The sequence below is a fragment of the Macaca fascicularis genome, chromosome 4 (genome assembly GCF_037993035.2).
Source record: "Macaca fascicularis isolate 582-1 chromosome 4, T2T-MFA8v1.1".
NCBI classification, from domain to species: Eukaryota; Metazoa; Chordata; class Mammalia; order Primates; family Cercopithecidae; genus Macaca; species Macaca fascicularis.
In genome coordinates, this window is record NC_088378.1 from 57,290,217 (window position 1) to 57,303,834 (window position 13,618).

Genomic DNA, 13,618 nt, shown 5'->3' on the forward strand with positions numbered 1-13,618 from the left:
GGTGCAGCTGGGACGCAAGCTCAGTTCTTTTCTCCCCTCAGCCCAAACTGCTAGCGGCCCCCGTGGCGGGAGGTGTGACCCGCACCCTACCCCCAAGGATGGGGGGCCCAGGCCGAGAAAGGGGGTCCCAGCCCTCCCCCGGCTGCCCGCACCGGCGCCCGCCTCGCAAGTCCCCAGCGGCGGCCCGCGTCCTCCATCCAGCCCTTGTAAGACAGGCGTAGAGACTGCGAGTGTCAGGGGAGGGGTACGGGGCGGCGAAAGAGCATCCACCGGCCGCCGCCGCCGCCGGCCGCTCCCCCGCCGTTGGGCTAGGGGAGGCCTCGTCGCAGCCGCCGCCTCAGCCGCGGCCGCAGATCTCGCGGTGTTTGCCGGCCGCCGCGCCGCCATATTGTGTGACAGTATTTTGATTTGGACTGGGCTGGCAGAGCCGCGGCGAGAGCGAGCGAGAGCTGGGGGGGTGGGGGGAGGGCAGGCGAACGCGAGGGGGGTGGGGGCAGAGGGAGGTGGGGAGGCCGAGCAAGCCGGAGCTGAGGATCGGGGAGCGGCGACGCCGCCCAGCCGTCGTTTTTGATCTGCTGCAGCCGCCTGCGGGGCGACCCAGCCCGACCCCCTCCCCTCCCCCTCAGCCAGGAGCGGTGGCGGCGGCGGCGGCCGGAGGGAGTTGGCGGCGGCGGGCGAGCGGAGGGGGCTGAGCGGGGAGGGAGGGAGGGCTGAGGTGTCCCCCCTGCCGGGTGGAACCGGAGGCGGCGGCGGCGCTGGCGGCGGCCGTGGTGGCGGAGGCGGCGGCGGCGACGGTGGAGACGGCTGCCCTAGTGGGAGAGGCGGCGGCGGCGGCGGCCGAGGAGGAGGAGGGGGAAGCGGCGGCGGCGAAGGGTAAGCGGACAGCGCTGCCGGGCCTCGGCGGGATCCCCAGCCCGGCTCTCCCTTCATCGCCCCGCACCCCCCTCCGTCTGGAAGGGGCTCTGCCGCCTCGCGAGGCCCGTGCGGGGCGTCCGCTTCTAACTCACACTCTTCCTCCCTCCGTCTCTTTCCTTCCCCCAGTGGCGAGGCGGAGAGGGAGGCCCCCCGAGTCCCCCAGTCCGGTGGGGGTGGGGAGCATCGGGCCGGGCCTGGGCTCTGGGGCGTCCGTGCGGGGGGGAGGGGGAGCTTCATTGGAATCGTGCGCCGGGGAGAGCCCCGGGTGGGGGAGGGCCCAAGGGTCTGGGGAGGGCCCCTCCCTGCGTCGGCGCCCCCGACCCGCCCCCAGGCATGTGTGAGGTGGGGGCGGGGGAGGAAAAATCTCCTTTTGGGGAGCCGAGGTATAGTTAAAGATAATTTAGGGGCGGGGGTTTTTGGGGAGAGACATGGGGCAGTTATATGAGAGTCGAGCGAGGGGGAGAACATCGTTCCCTTGCCGATCTTGATTTTCTGTAGCTCTTTGAAGTGGGGGGCAAGCCTTGCTCTGATTATGTGGCCCCTTAGATCTCACTGGATGTTTCTATTTTTCTGTCCCATCAACCTCAAACCCTACGATTGTGGTTGAGGCAGGGAGGCTGCAAGGGTCTCTTGGCGTTGCCTAACAGGTGACAGGTGGATCTTTCTGTTGCTGATGCTCTGAGATGTTCAGGCAGAGTTGTACACCAAAGTGTCAGAGACCGTGTGAGTTTGTATTTATGTGTTTGGCCATGTTTCATTCCATATATAGTATATTTGAGATGTTAGGTTTCCATTCTTCAAGTCAGCTTAATTGTTGTGGATAAATTCTTCAAATGTTTCTGATAAGAGGGGTTTCCAGGAGAGTGGAGGGAATTTGCAGCTTCACAGGGGTTTCTCCGTAGTTCATGAAATTCAGGCCCCCAGTGCAGGCTGTTGAGTGCCCTTATTCATTGGAAAGTTCTTGAACGCTAAGATCGTATTCAGAGCAACTGTACGGCAGTATAATTTTGCATCCATTTTGTCTGTTTTAGGTAAGTTTGTAAAGTGTCTTAATTTTGGGGTCAGATTGATTCACATTTTAGAAAAGGAATTTCGTTTCCGCTTTAGTATACTCTAAAGATTATGATGATCATTATGCAATTCCAGATTTGGCCGGGAAATTTGGTGGGCATGGAATAGAGTATTTGCTTTCAGTTTTTTCACTTCTGCTTACCACACTCTTCATACAGTAGCAGAGTATTGACACCTTTTCAAAAATATCTTTACATTCTTTGTAACAATGAAATCACGATTTTAAACTTTGACGGTTTGAAACTTTAAATTTTGAAACCATGGCAGTTTGTAATAAAGGAAGACTTGTTTTTCTTTTGTTGTATGCTTTGGCTGAGCATTTTAATTAGAAACAATGGGAAGAATTGTTAGATACTTGAGCTATAGGCTAAATTAGGGTACAGTTAGTTTAAGGATTCTACTGCTTTTAAAAAACATGTATGGAGAGAATATGTTGAACGATGGTACTATCAATGTGTTAACAGGAAATAGAACAAAAATTCCAGTGATTCAGAACTTCTGTTTGGGTTTTTCCCCCATAAGTCTAATCAGTTTCTAATAGAGGGTGCATAAGTTTTAAATCTTTCAAGAATCAAACTGAAAGTTGAATATATCAATTATAGATGAGTAAGTTATCCCTTGCATATACTCCATTATTTGTTTTTTCTCTTGTGTACATCGAATAACTTTTCCTGAGTTTAAAAGTATTCTCTTAACGACACCGATGAAATGCTACTATTGAATCCCCTTTAGTTAACTGTTTCATAGTAGAACGTGTGCTTTAGTGACTCATTAAGAAGTGGGTAAAATAATGAGAACCTCATCAAATACGTGTTCTCTGAAAAATAAATTTTAACTTAATCCCATTAGATTGAAATCACTCCTACGCTTGGTCCTCTATTTAATGGAAAAAAGCACTTGCCTTCAGCTGAGGGTATTGCTAAGACTGGGAAACAATTTTTTTTTTTAATTTTGTTTTTGTTTTCTTTTTTTTGTTTGTTTTTGTTTTTGTTTTTGTTTTGAGACAGTCTCGCTCTGTCGCCCAGGCTGGAGTATAAGTGCAGTGGTGCGATCTTGACTCATTGCAACCTCCGCCTGCGGTCAAGCGATTCTCCCACCTCAGCCTCCCAAGTAGCAGGGATTACAGGCGCCTGCCACCACGTCCGGCTAATTTTTGTATTTTTAGTAAAGACGAGGTTTCACCATGATGGCCCGGCTGGCCTTGAACTCCTGACCTCAGCTGATCCACCTGCCTCGGCCTCCCAAACACCTAATGAAATGAGGAGGTTTTTAAACTCCGCAGTTACATAAGCAGATACCCACTTAGGTCAGTATTGAGAATTGCTTCTTTAGTGTTAATAACATCTTACACTTGGGTAAATGTCTTATTACATTTGTGTCTTGACAGAAATAGTTTATTCTACATCCGTAGTTTTCCCAGTAAGGAAAATTTATTTTCACAAAATACTGTTTAAAATGAAATGTACATATATGTATCTGTGAACGTACTGCATTTTGAAAAGTAAGTATAATGTAGGCTATTTTACTTTATGAGTTACTTGCAAAAAAAGTCCTTGAGGAATGTCTGTTTTCTAAAACAGCATTTTTTTTGAGTTATATAAGCAGATCAAGACTAAAAGTTTATTTTTTATCATATTTTAGAATTTTTGCCTTATTATAGATATTTTGGGGGAAGTTCCTGATAATCTTTTCAATATATAAAGTTCATAAATTAACCTGTAATTGAAAAATCGAAATTGTAATTCCATTATATCTCTCTCTGGCCAGATTCCCGTGACCCAGAACACTAGTAGCACTTTCCCTTTGTTTCACTTATGTCATCTTTATTTGATCTAATATTGGGTCTCTCTAGAATAGAAGGATTATGAGGTAGTAACAGAGGTACATGTGAAGATTGGGCAAAACAGTAATAAGGAAGAGAGACAGAGGATAAGATGCTAGCAGAGAATTAGATGAAAAGTTTTAGGCAGCTAGGAATGTGGAGATGTGGGCAGCGGTGGCTGCCAAGCACAGGAAAATGATCATGCTGAACTGTACGAAGGAGATTGCCTCTGAGCCGTTTCATAGGTTCTGGCACTCTCTATATGTCATCTTATTTAAAACCCTCTGTATTAAAATGATAAGAATTTGGAGACATTGAAATTATATGGAATTTAAATGTATGCATATTCATGTGTTTTTGCCTCTGACTCATATTTCCAGTATACTTAAAGTATTTTAACGTTTTGTTTCTGATTATTCTGGTCCTAAAAAATCAAGGACGCTGCTTACTCAGAAAGCTAAAAAACCTGAGTAAGTACTCTTAGGAGTTATACTTTTTATGTTTTCTTTAGTTAATCACTAAACTTGATCTTGATAAAACTAAGGAATTAGAGATTGCTAAGAGGGTGCTATCTTTTTCCAAGTATCCCATCTCTCAAAACAGCCTGTTTACTAGCAAGTGGTACTTTACCTACATTCATTCAGCCTCCTAAGAAAAGAAAAAGATGCCAGAATAATGATCACACAGCTCCTACATTGAGGTTATGCATTTTACTTGGATTTTTATTGGCTTATTTTACAGAATATGTTTACTTTATTTCCTGTTCCTGAAGGAATGAGCACAGTGAGAAGTGTCAGCTGACGAGTAATGTTTCAGGACATCCAAGTCAGAATTGTCACAAAGTAAAATTGTGTATGTTTATATGAATAAAAGATGTCTATGAAAATTGATTAAAGTTTTGGCACTTAAAAGTGCATTTGTTCAAAATTTAATTTACATACACCCCCTTACCTTTATGCTTCATAAATGAGGCTTTGCTGAATGTGACTTTTTGATTTGCCTTATGCATGTTTAATGTAAAACTTTAGTAAGAAATTTTATTTCATTTCTCATCATGTATTCCAGTTAAGAATATGATACCCAGGGAGTGATATCCTGCATAATAAAGGGAAAGGAACTAATATTTATTGAATGCCTACTGTGTGCCAAGCTTTTCTTCATTTCAAAAATATGTATTGAGCACTTATTATGTGCTAGGGACTCTTCCAGATGCTGGAGGTGCTGTATTGAAGAACAGACAAAAATAGCTGTTTTCATATAGTTTACATTTAGTGGTAAAAGACTTAATAAATGAGTACAGTGTAATATGCCTGGGAGAAAACAGTACTGTGCAGAAAAATAAAACAGAAAAGGGAATTAGGGAATGAACATTACTTATTGATCTTTTTAAAAGCTGTGTAATGGGTATTATCCTTGATTTCAAAAAGCAAAGCCTATCCCATACATAAAATTTTTGCTTTAAGAATACACTTCAAATTTCAGAACACAATTATATTTGTACTTCAAAGTTAGAGTTTCAACCGCGATTTCCTATTGTTAGTACTTCAGAAAGCTGTTTTATGGCTGGATAGAAAATTGGAATTTTGAATCCCGATTTTGCCACTTACTAGCTTGGCCACTAGATTTGGGACCAGTTACAATTCGTTAGCTTCTCTGAGCTTGTTTTCCTCTGTGTAAAATGGATATGATATCTTTCTTTTTCTGGTGAAGGAACATTGTGTCATATCTTGTTGAATAGGTTGATGAGCTGGATCTCAGCATTTTAACAAGTAAACAACAAATATTGTATAAAATTCCAATTCATGAATACTTTAAAAATATTTAGTACAGTGCCTGGCACATAGTAAGTATAGAGTAAATGTTTGCTTTTTGTCATTATTTTACTTGTTAATTCAAAGAATCTGTTACATAAATTATTAAGGAACGTTTTTGCAAAGATAAAATAGCTCAAATTGTGAATGGGATTTTTGAGGAAAAGTGGAATAACCATGCAAGTTGCAATACTTATTTTCATGTTTAGACTGGAAGATCACGAAACAGCACCTCAAGGGCAAAACATGTCTTCCTTTCAGTCTTTACTTCACATTATTTTCAGGGCTTGGCCTGTAGTTAAGAGCTCAAGAAATACTGTGTGTTAAATGTTGAATGGTTCTTAGTGATCATTTTTCTGTAGATTACAGCTCTTTTTGTAGTAAACTCCTGAGTCTGAAAAGTGGCTGCACTGGAATCTCTACTTTTAATTTTAAGCACTGAATAAGATATTATTATGCAAAGTCTTTTAAATGCTATGTTTTGAATCTAGCCAGAAGTTCAAAAAATATTCTAGAAATTGAGAGGAAGAAATCAATTATTTGTAGCTAGATTAGTCTTCATTAACCTATTTCTATGATGTTGTTGGCATCAAAGTGAAAAAGTAATATAGCAGTTTTTAAAACAGTAGAAGAAAATTCATGAATAATTATTTGCTCTTAACTGTTAAAGAACAAGTTTACCTGATCTTTTTAAGATAATTTCAATGAAAGTGTAGATTTGTCCTGGCTTTATGGATTAAATAGCTCAGTCATTTACTTACAATATTTCCTGTGATGCAGGAAATATTGGTGTTTTCACTGAAAAATGAAAACGTCCCACCAGCATCCCACCTCCCATCTTCACAGTAACCATTCTTAAGATGCTTAAATCTTAGTACCAGTCAACTCTTTCGTGTTCTGTTGTAAGTTATCCTCTACCTAAAGAAAATAATTTTAGCTTTCCCCAAACTTAAGTCTTCTGTCAAGTTCTGAGGCTTTTAGTCTTTTACCCAAAATATTTCTTGGATTTTTAAAAAGTTCCCGACAAAGCATGTATTGTGTGCTTTATATTTGAACAAATAGGGTGAAAAGTATTTCATTTTAGTATTTGGTGTGCCACATTACTATTTTAGAAATCAGATTGAAATACATACAACTGAACATTTTATACTCTTGTAATTTTTTTGTTTCTTTGCTTGTTTTGAACAACAACCATCTACTATAGGACAGAAATAATTCCTACAAGGTGTCAGTTTGAGTGGCTTCAGAAAGGAAGTCTGATTTACCTCCAACAAGTACAAGAGACAAGAGCAGTATAAGAATTTGTAGTATTTTAATTGCCTTGTTAAAAGAAAATGGAATTCTTGTTTCATTTAACAAGAAAAACAAAAACCGGCCTAGTACCAGTGCTCCTAGTACAAGTCACAGAAGCCAGATAATAAAGTAGAGGTTGGAAAGGTCCTGCAGAGAGACAGAGAGAGAAAGAGAGAGAGGGAGAAGGAAGCAGCAAGAGTATAGGAATGGGGATTTTAGCAGAGATTTTGGTAGAAATATGTGAATGCCGATTGTTAATAGTAGACTTGTCTAAAATAATGTATTTAAGTATGTGTGAAAGAGTAATTTTTGCTCTGTAAATTTTTATTCCCCAGTTTATTAACCATCATCTGAATCATTAAATAATATTATTCATATTTTGAATTTTAGCTTAAAGTTTTACTCTCACATTGATATTAAGGAAAATTATTTTTTACCTTTAATATCTTAATGTTTACCTTTTTAATGTTAGCAAAATTGAGCACATCACAAGTTTGCTTCCTGTCGGTTTGCCAGTGAAGCAGGCCAAAGATACTGCTTGGCTCATCAGTATAGAGCCAGTGGCAGTTCAGGGGAGTGACTTTCCATTCCTCATCAATGAGAGAAAATACTTGCTAATGCAGATGAAAACTTGAACTCAGCAACTTGACCTTGCAGAACATTGTCCTCAGGCCAGGCAAGTTTTGTTTAGTCAGAGAAATCAACAAAAGCAGTAATTCTGGTGTGAACTGGGGCCATGGGGTAGAAGAGACTTGACCTGGTTTTAAACTGTGTAAAATACTCCTTTTTTTTTTTTTTTTGGAGTGCAGTTACACAATCATAACTCACTGCAGTCTCAAACTCCTGGGCATAAGCCTTCTTCCCACCTCAGCCTCCTGAGTAGCAGGGACAACAAGTGTGCGCCACTACACCCAGCTGATTTCTAAAAATTTTTTGTAGAGACAGGATCTCCCTTTGTTGCCCAGGCTAGGAAAATACTGCTTTTGATTTTGAATTGATCTCTTTGTTAATTTGTCAGCTTCTCAGCCCCCACCGCTTTAACTAAATATCTTAACTTTACCATGTTGGAAGTCAGTGAAGTATAATAAGAAAAGCTCTGGGCTTTAAAACAGTATGAGCCCAAGTTCAAATCTGAGTTCTGTTGCTGACTGTAGCTATGTGGTTTTAGGCATCATTCACAATCTCTGAGCCAAGGAGTTTTCTTCAGAAAAATGGATATAGTATTACCTACCTTTCATAGAACAGGTGAATTCTTGTTCTAGTTACATTAGGATATGTAGTTTAAATAATGGGAAGTAATTTTACATTTGGAATTTTGCTTTGTTAGATTTTTTCTTTAAGGTATCTGTCCACTTCATTTTTCTTCAACAAATATAATGAAAAAGAATTTATATACTTTTTAATTTACTGTAACTCTTTAGACCAAAGATGAAACAAACAGAACATCACCATTATTTTTTTAACTACATGCGGATTATTAATTATTTGTATTTTTCTTACCTATTCCTGTGGGAAAAGCTGCATTTTTTATTTGAAATTAGTCCACAAATCTATAATATAGTTCTTTGTAGGAAAAGCATTAGAAAATTGGCATGGATAAGCTTTTGAAAACACCTCAAATATGAGGTTTAATATAATACTACAGAACTTGTGCCACTTGATCTGTGTACTTTTCTATTATATTTATGTTTTAAGGGAATGTCTCGCTGTGTTGCCCAGGCTGGACCGCAGTGGCACAACCACAGCTCACTGAGGCCTTGACCTCCCAGGCTCAAGCGATCCTCCCACCTCAGCTTTCCGAGTAGCTGGGATTACAGATGCGCACCACAACTCTTAGCTTACTTTGTATTTTTTGTTGAGGAGAGTTCTTCCTATTTTGCTTAGGCTGGTTTGGAGCTCCTAGGTTCAAGCAATCATCTTGCCTTGGCCTCCTACCTAAATGTTGGGATTACAGGTGTGAGCTATCACACCCAGTCTGTTTTAACATTATAGCAATGGATTTATATTTCGGTAATAAGTTATCTATATTACTATAGTACCAGGAAGAGTAAACAAATGGTATTACTATGTTAAAATGTTAGTTACACAAATAGCATTCAATACTGATCATTACAGCAAAATAGTCTACAGCAGGTACACTGGTTTACTCAGTAGATTAAGACAAAAATTTTTAGCCTGGGTGACAAAGCAAGACCCCATCTCAAAAAAAAACAAAAAAACTCGTTGCGTTTTATTAAGTTCATAGGCTTAGAACATTCTGTAACGTATATACATGAAATCTCTTAGCCTAGAGGTAATAAATACTCTTTAATCTTACACATGTGCAGTTTTTGTGCAATCTGTACAATAAAACCAGAAGCGCAAATAGGAGATTGAACCGTTAATCACTGGATAAATGACATGTTATCATGGCAGAAAGAATTGTAAGGTACATGTTGGTCTTTTCAGCCGTGTGTGTGTGTGTGTGTGTGTGTGTGTGTGTGTGTGTGTGTGTGTGTTGAGATGGAATCTTGCTCTGTTGTCCAGGCTGGAGTGCAGTGGCACAATCTCAGCTCACTGCAGCCTCCGCCTCCTGGGTTCAAGCAATTCTCCTGCCTCAGCCTTCTGAGTAGCTGGGATTACAGGCACCCACTACCATGCCTGCTAATTTTTGTATTTTTAGTAAAGACGGGGTTTCACCATGTTGGCCAGGCTGGTCTCGAACTCCTGACCTCAGGTGATCTACCCGCCTCAGCCTCCCAAAGTGCTGGGATTACAGGTGTGAGCCACCGCGCCCAGCCTCAGCCATGTTTTTTTAAGTGGTTTTTAGCTTTTGCTGTTGGAAAAATCACATGTAGAGTGAAGTATTATGCACAGAAGTTTTATTTTTGTTTTGATGAAATGCCATTATTTAGAAAGCCTAACATTTTCAAATCCTTTTGGATAGGTCACTTCATATCAGTAATAATTAGGTCAGCAAATTAATTTTGCTTTTTTGTAGTTTGCAAGAGTTTATCTTATGTTCAGCAAAGCTAATACTTGCAGAAAAATTTAACTGGGAGAAACTGCCCTTTAAATATTAATATTCAGATCTGTGGTATAAAGCCTATTATATAGATATTTGCTTCCACATTCTTGATATCCTATGGACTATTTTGTCTTTTACGCTTTTCTTTTATACTAGCATTTCCTGGTTGTAGGTTTCTGTTAGTGTTGTCATCATTATAAAAAAAATAGGCAAGATGGTTGTTTTTTAAAAATTTAGGACAGATTAAATGTTCCTTTTAATTCATTGAGCACAGATTATGGCATAGTTGCTTGGTTAATTTTATTGATTTATTATATTTATTTAGAAATGGGGGTTTCGTTATGTTGCCCAGGCTGGTCTCAGTTCCTAGGCGCAAGCCATCCTCTTGCCTCAGCTTCCCGAGTAGTTAGGACTATGTATGGCATGCCACTGAGCCTGGCAACTTGGTTAATTTTTAAAAGGCAATTAGTGACCTGACAAACATGAGCGTCTGCTCTTCAGAAGTTAAGCAGCTGTATGTTGCAGATGTATGTAAGTGTCACAGTTAGGTAGTTACTAGAATTGTGAGAAAATGTGCTCAAGGAACCATCCAAGGGATCCATGTCAAGTAAAAGTTGCTAGAAATACAGATATTTTATAATTTGCGTTGAGAGGAACTGTTACTGTTTACCCTATGCTTAGCATGTACCTGAATTGTACTTGACTGAAGTACTGTTTGTCACTCTTAGGGTGATTTTATAGGAAATGGAAATATAAGCACATGGAAATGGGGATTTCAGAAGAAAATTCCCACTTCCACATATGACGATTCTGCTTTTTTGCGTATAAAAGTACATTGACACATGTTGAATGCCCTTTGAGATTTGTCTAGCTAAGGTAATTGTTTGGCCTACATGAGACATACTCATTCTCTTCATGAGATATTTCCCCTCATGAACAATGCCATACATTTAAAGGATGACAGAGCCATTGCTGTAATTTTACAAGTGGAACAAGAAGTAAGTACTCTTATTGAAGGTACTTAGTTCATGGGAAGATTGAAGTGGTGATCCTAACCAAACCAAGCTATTTATCAGTACATCAACTTTTATAGAATATAAAATTATCAAAAGAACAGAAACTCCATAGAGCGTATTTCATATGTCCTCTATGACATGCTTATGCAGAATAGCTGTCTAACCCAAGAAATCTTGCCTTACTCATTCTTCCATTGTGTCTCATCTCTACATTCTGTTTGTTTGAGACGGAGTCTGCTCTGTCCCCTAGGCTGGAGTGCAGTAGTGCAATCTCAGCTCACTGCACCCTCCACCTCCCAGGTTCAAGCAATTCTCCTGCCTCAGCCTCCCAAGTAGCTGGGACTACGGACGCATGCCACCACACCCAGCTAATTTTTTGTATGTTTAATAGAGACGGGGTTTCACTGTGTTAGCCAGGATGGTCTCTCTCTCCTGACCTCGTGATCTGCCCGCCTCGGCCTCCCAGAGTGCTGGCATTACAGGCGTGAGCGACTGCACCCGGCCTCTACATTCCCTTATTATTCAAACTGCCTTACTTATCCAATACTTTTGAGTTCCTGCTGTGTGCCTATACTTTGCTAGGTCAAAGGGGTGGACAGATGTGTAAGATATAGTTCTTGTCCTTAAGAGACATATATACAAACAAATGTGATATACTGTGACAAATGCTGTGACAGGGTTAAACATAAAATACTTTAGGAATCCATAGGAGGTAGTATCTCCTATGGATAAGGATTAGGCAGTATCTCCTATTCAGTAAAGGATGAAAGGATATGACAGGGAAATCTTCCTAGGAAAAGTGACACTTAATCTGAGTGTGTATCAGATAGGCAAGGAAGAGAGTTACAGGTTGCAGTTAGAGAGGTCTTTTTAGACAGAGAAACACCATGCATGAAGGATGGAGGTAGGAAGGTCCACATGTACACTGTAACTGTGAGTAGTTCTACAGTGCATTAGGTACCAGTGGTGGGTTAGCTGAAAGTGAGGTGGAAAATTAGAAAAAAGAGCATTAAGATATCTGTATACTCCATAAAGGAGATTTGACTTCATCCTTCAAATGATGGAAGACAAGTCCTTAAATTAACATTCTAGAAAGATTCTCTGGCTGTAGTGCACAAAATACTTTAGAAAAGAGCCAGGCGTGGGAGGAAGAGGCAGGCATATAAGTATCTATTTGAGAGTTGATTAGGACCCGAACTAAGGCACTGATAATGGAGTAATTAAGAAGTATAGGTAATGTGTTTGAGAAGGAAATAGTGAATGTGAAGTAAAGCAGTGAAGATCGCACATGCCCTGGCTTGAGTTCCTGGGTGCATAGTTGTGATGGTGATATTCACCAATACATAACAGACCAGGGTTGCAACAGGTGAGGAAGACGTTTGAGTTCTGTTTATTAATTTTAAGGTTCTGTGGAGGGTGAAAGAGGAAGACTTCACTTTGTATGGAGGAGATAGAGAAAGCTTCTCTGACTAGATAACATTTGAGCAGGTACATGAATGAAAATAGAGGCAGTAGCAAATGCAGTGGCCTTTAAGTGGGATGTGCTTGCCATCTTCTAAGAGCAGGAAGGCAAATATAATTGGAGCTGAGCGGGGTTGTGGGGAGGAAGTAGGGTAGATGATACCCAACTTTGTATGCTGTTCATGTAGGGTGTTTAGATTGTGATAAGGACTTTAGGTTTTACTCAGGATGGGGTAAGAAGTCACCAAAGGGCTTTAAGATAAACTCTAATTTGTATTTTCCCCCCTCACTTCTTAGAACATTATTTCTTGGCATTTGTATGTGTGTGGTTCTGTAACATTATTATGGATATGTATAAATTCATGTGACCTTCACAATTAGGTTTTAAAACTGTTTCATCATAAAGAGACTCCTTTGTTTTACTCCTTAAGTTTCACCTTTCCTTCCAGCCTTAACTCCTGGCAACCACTTATCTGCTTCTGTTCTCTATCACTGTGTCACTTCAAGAATATTACATAAATGAAATCATACATGATGTTACCTTTGGAGATGGGCTTTTTTTCACTCAATATAATCCCCTTGAGATCCTTCCAAATTGTTGCATGTATCAATAGTTCATTCCTTTTTAATGCTACAGATTTTACCGTTATATGGATGTACCACAATTTGACTTTGGAATTTCCAACTTTGGGTTGTAAAAATAAAACTGCTGTGAACAGCTTTTACAAGATTTTATGTGAAAATACGTTTTCATCTCTGTAGGATAAATTCCCAAGAGTGCAGTTGTTGGGTTGTGTGATAAATGTATGTTTAAGTAAGAAACTGCCAGACTTTTCCAGAGTAGCTGTACCATTTTACATTCCCACCCCCAGTATGTGAGAAACCTACAGTTTCTCTGCATCTTCCCCAGCATTAGTATTGTCAGTATTTCTTATTTCACTCGTTCTAATAGTATATAGTGACCATTAATTTGCATATCCCTAATGGCTAATGATGTTGAACATATTTTCATGTGCTTCTTTGCTGTCTGCGTATCCTCTGTGGTGAAATGTGTTCAAGCCTTTTGCTCATATTCTAATTGAATTGTTTTATTTTCCTGTTGAGTTTAGAGAGTTCTTTACACATTCTAGATCCAAGTCCTTTGTTGAATACGTGATTTACAAATACTTTCTCCTAGTATGTGGCATGTCTTTATATTCTCTTAACAGGGTCTTTTGCAGAG

The 13,618-nt window shown here is 40.2% G+C and overlaps 1 protein-coding gene across 3 annotated transcripts in view; it reads left to right on the plus strand.

The window, feature by feature from the left end:
* The first annotated feature begins 495 nt into the window (after positions 1-495).
* TAB2 (TGF-beta activated kinase 1 (MAP3K7) binding protein 2) overlaps positions 496-13,618 on the plus strand; it is a 91,377-nt gene continuing 78,254 nt past the window's right edge. For 2 of the 3 annotated variants that reach the window (XM_005552087.5, XM_045391386.3), the window contains exon 1: positions 496-873. The gene's annotated coding sequence lies outside the window, so the exon portion shown is untranslated. Of the gene's footprint in view, positions 874-1,510; positions 1,639-13,618 lie in introns of those variants that run through there. The other variant, XM_065543555.2, reaches the window with a different exon arrangement.